The 8,226-nt window shown below is 31.2% G+C and overlaps 1 long non-coding RNA gene across 4 annotated transcripts; it reads right to left on the bottom strand.

The window, feature by feature from the left end:
• Positions 1-3,203: 3,203 nt before the first annotated feature.
• On the bottom strand, positions 3,204-5,480 carry LOC120274002. 4 transcript variants are annotated; one of them, XR_005540670.1, is made up of 4 exons: positions 5,312-5,480; positions 4,952-5,119; positions 4,311-4,830; positions 3,204-3,696 (listed from the first exon to the last, which is right to left on the bottom strand). It is a non-coding gene; the product is annotated as an uncharacterized LOC120274002 (long non-coding RNA). The 4 variants fall into 4 exon arrangements; XR_005540671.1 differs by having other exon boundaries at positions 3,204-3,649; XR_005540669.1 differs by having other exon boundaries at positions 3,204-4,841.
• Between the last annotated feature and the right edge of the window lie 2,746 nt (positions 5,481-8,226).

Genomic DNA, 8,226 nt, shown 5'->3' with positions numbered 1-8,226 from the left:
AATACACCCTAGAAGTGGAACAATTGGGATGGCGGGTGGTGATATTTATAGCTGAAGCTTGGGAAGATCAACGGCTTGTGAAAGACCAAAGGTTATCAAGATTAAATGAGATGATGACACGTGTTTAGTTTGGAGTGGTCAACAGAGTTGGTTGATTATCGAGATTGGTGTTCCAAATTCGAATCTCGAAGCCATCGAACGGCTAGATTTCGATATGGTCCGGGCGGAAATCAAAACCTGAATCAAATTCAAAAGGATTTGAGATATTTATCCATTTTAACCGGAATCATTAACTAAAAAAAGGATAATGGTTTAAATTAGTTATAATGAAGCTCGGAAAGATCAACGGCTTGTGAAAAGACCAAAGGTTATCAAGATTAAATGAGATGATGACACGTGTTTGGTTTTGAGTGGTCAACAGAGTTGTTGATTATCAAGATTGGTGTACCAAACTGCGAACTTGCATCAGAATGCGAATCTCGAGGCCATCCAACAGTTAGATTTCGGTGTGATCCGGATCCGAAATCAAAACCTGACTTAAATTAAAAAGGATTTGAGATAGTTATCAATTTTAACCGGAATCATTAACTAAAAATTGGATAATCGTTTAAATCATTTATGATTATAAAATTATCCAATTGGATATTTAAATTAAAATTTAAATATATATTATTAATAATTAAAGTTATAAATAGTATATAATGGGATAATTTGAAGTTATTACATTTAAACTAATATTTCAATTCTAGAAGATCCAAATAAATAAATAAATAAATGGGATGAATTGATCACAATAAAAAATTTCCAACTGGATGTTTCCATGCAAATTCCTGTTAAAACATTCCTAATTTCTGGATAGTTTCTATATTGTTGAGGATTGCATTGATTATATATTTTAAAAAAGACCCATTAGAACAGTACTAATTTCTTGATAATTTCCAACTGGATGTTTCCAAGCAAATTCCTGTTAGAATATTTCAAATTTCTTGATAGTTTCTATATTGTTGAAAATTGCATTGCCTATATATTTTAAACCAATGATTATTAGTAACCAAGCCTCATTAAAATTGTGAGAGTTCCAATTACATGTGAAACTATATTTCTGAAAAAATAAATAGTAATTAACTAATTATGTGTTGGTGATTCCAACATTCTATACGCGTGATGAACTCACTCCCATTTGCTCGCAGCGCTAGCTTCTCATGCATATTCCTACCTTTTCTTAATAGCTAGACCACATAAAAACCAAACTTCCGACTTTCAATTTCTCAAAGTGTATAAATATCCGCTCCTTGTGTGTCAACATTTTATCTTCCCAAGAACATTATTTCTATCTTCAAAGATCATTGAAAGAGGGAGGCTCCCAAACAAGCAAGTTCATACATTTACTTAATACATTTTTTTTTAATATACCAAAATAGTGATTTATTGTAAAGACCACGGTTGTATTAGTTAAGTATTTATATTGGATTAAATTTAAATAATGACCATTCAGATTGTATATTAATTTTGTCTTGTTTGCATAAGAAAATAAATTTGGAGTTTTAATGGAGTATAAACTATAAACTTTATGGGAGCTGGACAAGCAATAATTTTTGTTAAATACAAAATTATATTTGGGAAAAGTCAATTTTATGAAATTATCTTCTGGAGTCTAAAAAGAAAATTGACCGTAGGACTAAATTATTCTTTTTTTTTAAACTATTTTATTAATAACCTTAAGGGTTTTTTTTTTCAAACATTCAAACAGTAAGACAAAGCAACCATTGTAACCCAAAAATATATATCAAATTAATGACATTAATATTCTTGAAGACCCTTGTAAGAAAAAAAATGGATCTTGGTGGATTTGAACCACCACCTCTCTAGCATTTGTGTGTAAATTTCAAAAAACTACAACCACAAATGCAAGAGCACTCTGCCAAGTTTGAGCTTAAGATCCTGCGTCGTACCAGACTCTCACTATATATATATATACTGATGAAAGCGATGACTTAACGACTTCCTAGGGTGTAGATGACTTGAAAACCCTATAACATGCAACCTTCTATCTTCCACAAAATACCCACCCAGACCAAGTAAATAATACCTGAGCCCGAAACAGTGCATTAGCAAATAACAAAAAAGATTCAATCCTGCACTTTGCCCATGCACTCATTGGTAATAACCACTTGGCTAAGGTGACTAACAAATAACAAAGAGATTGTTTGACTCACTATATCTAATGAAGAAGAGATAAGGTGACTAACCATGAATAGAGCAAACAATTATAGCTAAAACAATGGCTCCAACAAATCAAGCAATTCTGCATCAACACTAGAAAGTAAACATCTAAAACAACATACACAGAAAAATGAAAAATCAAATCAATGTCATAAAGGCTAAACAGCTAGCAAAACAGTAAAACAAGCTAATAAAAAGACTATAGCATGGTTGCAGTTTAAATAAGCATCTATCATCCTACATGGCATGGAAACGAATTAATGATTCTATGATCCAACACATCTAAAATATGCTATGATTACTAGGTTATAACTCCGAAATCCCATCAGAAGAAAGTTAAATCTAAATCAATCCTCCAATCCATATATGTGTGAAAGATTTCACTTATATTGAGTAGCCAAAAGAAACCATCACAAGCTGAACCCTAAGATCAAATATTTGCCTGCCTTTGACCAGCAATGCGTTTCCCTCAGCTAAGTCAGGCGCTGAACTTATCAATGCTGCTGACCATTGAGACAGGATTCCCTTGCTTTATAAAGAAAAAACTCCTTATATATCCCTTGATCGAGAGGAAGTGATCAAGTGCCACACACAATTGGTTGACATTAACATGAGGAGCATGTTGTGGAATCAACCACTACAACATTGAAACACAAGAAAGTCTGCAAAATCAAGAGAATCAATATATATTAAACAGTTAATTGAGGAGAACAAAAACACAAACTTAATTCATCTAAGTACATGCAAGGAAAAAAAGCCTAACATAGTAGCATTACAGCAAACTACAACAATTAATTATGATTTGAATATACTACATATATTCCAACTAGAATAAATGGCAAAAAGAAGCAATTAGCTCAACCATATTAAAAAAAAAAAAAAGAATAGAGAAAAAGGAAATATGGTTTTGTATAAAATGGAGAACTCATCTCAACTATTTAGAAACCAATGCATAGTAAGAACACTTTTGACTCCTGATAGATGAGTCATGTTATGAGGCATAAAACAAATTAGCGGCAGAATGCACCAACAAAAGTCCATCAGGGGGCTACTGAAAGAAAACAATCAATCTTTTAAAAAAGTTTACATTGGCACAGCAAGCCATAGTTTGAGGATGAAGTGGAAGATGCTTGAAAAGACTCATCAACGCCCACAAAGGAAAGGCCAGGTGAACCATGCCACCCTTGAAAAGCTACTTTGAAAAGGCTTGCCCAGTGAACTCTTGATGCCAAACATGAAGACAAATTCCACATAGTTGAAACAAGATGCAAAATCTTGACAACTGATCTTATCATCAGTGATTCAGGACATTTAAACCACATTCTTCATGCCAAGCATTCTTCAAACAAGAACCAGCTCTCTTCACCATCCACAATAACTCTTAGCATGCTTTCGCCCTTCTGAACTTCAAACAAATCTCTAATAACTTCAAAGTTTACAAAATTTCAATACAAGACAGGCATATTTGCCTTTCTGCATATTTAACAAACAATGAAATAAAAGTACAAAGAAATCAACATTAACTTCAAACAACAAATTCATGAACTAATGTTGTTTCTTGACTGAGAAGACTCATAGAACAAATTAACACCGCTCACAGTTTGGGCATAAATTTATAAACAAAAGTTTGATTGTAAGCAGACTCATAGACGACATGACTAAAGTAATGTGATGGCGTTGTGAATGCATGGTATTCTGGTAAATATGCGATGACAGTAAAGAAAATTCATCATGGACAACGTAGAAACAATTTAAGTTTTTACATGATGAGACATAGGTGATATTCGTGCTGTAATCGGTCAAGTGCCCTAATCGGTGAAGACGTGAGAGCACGCGCACACACCCAAAAATAAAAAAAATAAAAAAATAACTTCAAACAACAAATTCATGAACTAATATTGTTTCTTGGCTGAGCAGGCACACAATTTGGGCATTAAATATTGCTTTATAAACAAAAGTTTGACTATAAGCAGACACAATTACAAAGATGGTACAACTAAAGCAATGTGACAGGGATGTGAATTTAGTATACTGTAAATATGGTGTGATGGTAAACATGAACAATGTAAAAAAATTAAAGTTTTTACCTGCGACTATGACGAGATATAGGTAATAAGCATGCCGTAATCGGTGAAGTGCCATAATCAATGAAGCGCCGTTGTAGGTGAAGACGTGAGCACGCGTACACACAGACACAGACACACACACACAAAAAAAACAAAAAAAAGAAAAAGAGGAAGCACACAAGATGAGGGGGAGAACCCGGGGGAACTAAAAAAAATCAAATCCCCGTGCGATCTCCCCCTCAAGAACCCCAAAAGGAAACTTTTATTAAGCATATGGCGACCTGCCATGCGAGCGCACCCATCATGGCAAAGGTCATATTACATAAATATACATCACCTTTATCAATGCCTTCAGCTGATCTTGTTCTTGGATGGAGATGAAACCGGTTTCTTTCTATATACACCAAGAACACAATAGATCCGCTTGAAAACTACCCAAAAACAAGCAACAAATCTAAATACATCTGTTCTTCCCTTCTTCGCCATCTTCTTCCAGTATGATTCAGCGGCAAAATTTTCACTGTGGGCTGGTTAATCAATCCTGCACGATTTCTACAACAGATTTAAGATCAACAAAATTATATATATAATTAAAAAAAAAATACAAGAACCGAATCTAAAAGCATTAAAGAATTAGGAAGAAATATAAAACATCTCTTTACCTTGACATTAAGCAAACTTTCCATCTTAAGTTGCATCAAAAACACGGATAACAAATCACCAATCGGAATCGCAAGCCATCCATCTGGTTCTTCATCCTCAAAGAATCAATCTTTTAGGAAAGAGCCCAAATCCTCGTCGCATCCTTCTCGAGAAGAGATCAAGAATTCCTTTTCCGAAGAGATTTTCAAAGAAAAATCATCAAAAATCGGAGAAAAAAAAAAGACACAGACTGGAATCACAAACCATCGCCTTGATCTTCATACCAAGAAATCAATTCAGGAAAGGGATCGATACTCAAGACATCGCTTTGAATAAGAAATCAAAAAAATCCGCAATCAAAATATAAATCATCATCTCACCAATCCGTCAAAAACCACCGTGAGGAATCGCATGAAAACATCTGGATCTCCATCCTTGAAAATTCACACAAAGGGGAACCCATCAACGAAGAGAGGAGGAAAAGGGAAATCAAATCAATGAGAAATCGAAAGCAAAGAAAACCCTAGAACAACGCTGGTTCTCTTTGGCGGGTAGTGATATTTATAGCTAAATCTTGGAAAGATCAACGGCTTGTGAGAGTCCAAAGGCTATCAAGATTAAATAAGATGATGACACGTGTTTAGTTTTGAGTGGTCAAAAGAATCAGGTTGTTATCGAGAGTGGTGTATCAAACGGCCAGCTTGCCTCGTCATCCTTCAAGACGAATCACGAGGCCATCGAACGGCTAGTTTTTTATGTAACCCGGATCCGATAAAGAAATTTTAGAAGGATTTGAGATATTTATTAATTTTATACCGAATCATTAACAAATTAAATTTAAATTATATAATTGGATATTTAAATTGAAATTTAAATTAATAATTATAAATAATCAAGATTATTATACTATTAATAAGTATTATTTAATGGAATAGTTTGACCTTATGATGTTCTCAATATTTTATAATTGCTCGTAAAATAGAAACTAGTCATATAAATAATAAAATTTCAGCTTTTGTAAAAAAAATAATTTTTTAAAATTATTGGGGTTTCATTTTTAAATATTACATTTAAACTTATGTTTTAATTTAACAAATTGGAAAGACTTAATTTAGAATAAACTTTACAAATGGAGGTTTCCATGCAAAATCTTATTAAAACATTCTCAAAATCTCAATAGTTTATGTATTTTTGAGGATTAAATTGACTATTAATTTTTAAAATAAAGTCTCTAAACTTTCAACTTTCATTTTCTTTCTTTATTTATTTATTTATTCAAAGATCATTCAAAGTGGAGGTTTCCAAACAAACAAGCTGAAACAATCACGTTATTTACCTTTTCTTATTATTCATACATTGATTGTGACTAATTATTTTAATAAATTAGTTTTGCTCATATATATATATATATATATATATTAATTTTCAACTCAAACAAAAAAGAATCAAATTATAAAAGCTTTGAAGAGTTTTTATATTGGATTAAATTTATATGTGACTCTTCAAATTATATGTATAAATAAATGAAATGTAGTTTTGATGGAGTTTAAAGTAGACAGCATGGAGCTAATAAGGCATTAAATGTTAAAAACAAAATTATATTCTAAAAAAGAGTGAATTTTATATATTACTCTCTCCATTCTATGTAATTTTTTCAAATGTTGCATAAAGATTAAAAAAACTAACAAATCTCTTAAATTTAGGAAGAAAATGGACTATAAGACTCAATTACCTCTGTTTGAAAATAATTATTCTTACACAATAATTATTAAGCACAAATGTAGAGGAAAATAAATTAAAATTTTAAAAAATATATTTTATTAGTATTGTAAAACAATAAGTAATCGTGGGAAAAAACTTCTGGCTAAAAACAACAATATATTAGTAATTGAATGGAGCACATTTTGTTTCATACCATCACATACATGCATTTAAAATTCATAAAACACAATAAAATAAATAAAAAAACATGCGGGCAGAATACTAGATATGACCTATAATAACAAGGGTCAAGTTCGACCAATGAGACATTGGTCGAACTTGACACTCTTGATCATTGTCATAGAATACTACTCCATTTCCTGTGCAAATACATGTGAATTAAGGTATTAATTTCTCACCTTTCCATACCAAGGGCTACACCAAGATAAAAACAAGTTTGAACCATGCACGAGTGGATAGCACACTGGTAAAAGTTTGTTTTATGTTTCTCAAGAGGATACAAAAGAAAATAAATAAATATAAAGGATGCAAGGAAAGATGAACATATCAAAACTTGCCAGCATATCATTTAACAGTTTTGTGTCTAGTTTTGGCTTTTCAATGTTTAAATTTGTTTTATAAGACAAACTGTGCATCAGCTTGCTAGGTTTCTCGTTGAAAGTTTATTCTGCTAACTATGTTTGTCCTATAAAGATATAGCCTTATGACTCCTAGGATTTTCAAACTACCTAACATTGATAAAGGCCTTAAATTCAATGAGTTTAAAATTTGTTTTACAAATCTCAAAGAACAACAGCCCAATACCAGATTGTCCTCTTAATATTCCTTCTCAGAGCTATATATTAGAGTTTTTCTTACAACATTCAAATTTCAACAGTAATACAAAGCAAACAATATAACTCAAAAATATATACCAAAATAAATGGCAGGGCAATAACCTTGAAGACCTATATGACATTAAGAGAAAAAAAAAAAAGTAAATATTATCTATAATTTATAACCTTATCTTTCATATTATCTATATTAAATACTATACAACCATTGTCATGTACTTCATAAGGCAATCCATGGATGCATGATTAGGAACCATCTAAACAATTAAATTGAAATGACGAAAAGAATAAATATTATCTATATACACACACATGTATATGATCCTCTTTTTAATTAATCATGTTTTTTTATTATCAAAACAATTAATTATTCACATAACCAACCATTCTCTAACAGTGAGTAATATAAAAATTGCAAAAGCTAACAAAGTTTATATGAAAACAAGATTAAACTAAGTTAACCAACATGGCGGGTGGATTAATAACTATTAATCAATATTAAAAGGTTGGATTAATAATTATTTAATTATTTTACAATTAAATATATATTTTCTACATACAATTAAAAAAAAAGGATGGAACTTTAATGAAAACTAGGATGTCGGTGCTTAGGCCACTGGCCTTAAAGAAAAATCACTTAACAAAAAAAATATAAAAGGGAAAAACCAACCAAACAACAATATTATTAAATAAATTTAATAAAATAATAACTAATGATATAATATACAAACAATTATTAT

Source organism: Dioscorea cayenensis, chromosome 12 (genome assembly GCF_009730915.1).
Source record: "Dioscorea cayenensis subsp. rotundata cultivar TDr96_F1 chromosome 12, TDr96_F1_v2_PseudoChromosome.rev07_lg8_w22 25.fasta, whole genome shotgun sequence".
NCBI lineage: Eukaryota > Viridiplantae > Streptophyta > Magnoliopsida > Dioscoreales > Dioscoreaceae > Dioscorea > Dioscorea cayenensis.
Note: the sequence above shows the minus strand (reverse complement) of the source record. Positions and strands in the feature narration are given on the sequence as shown.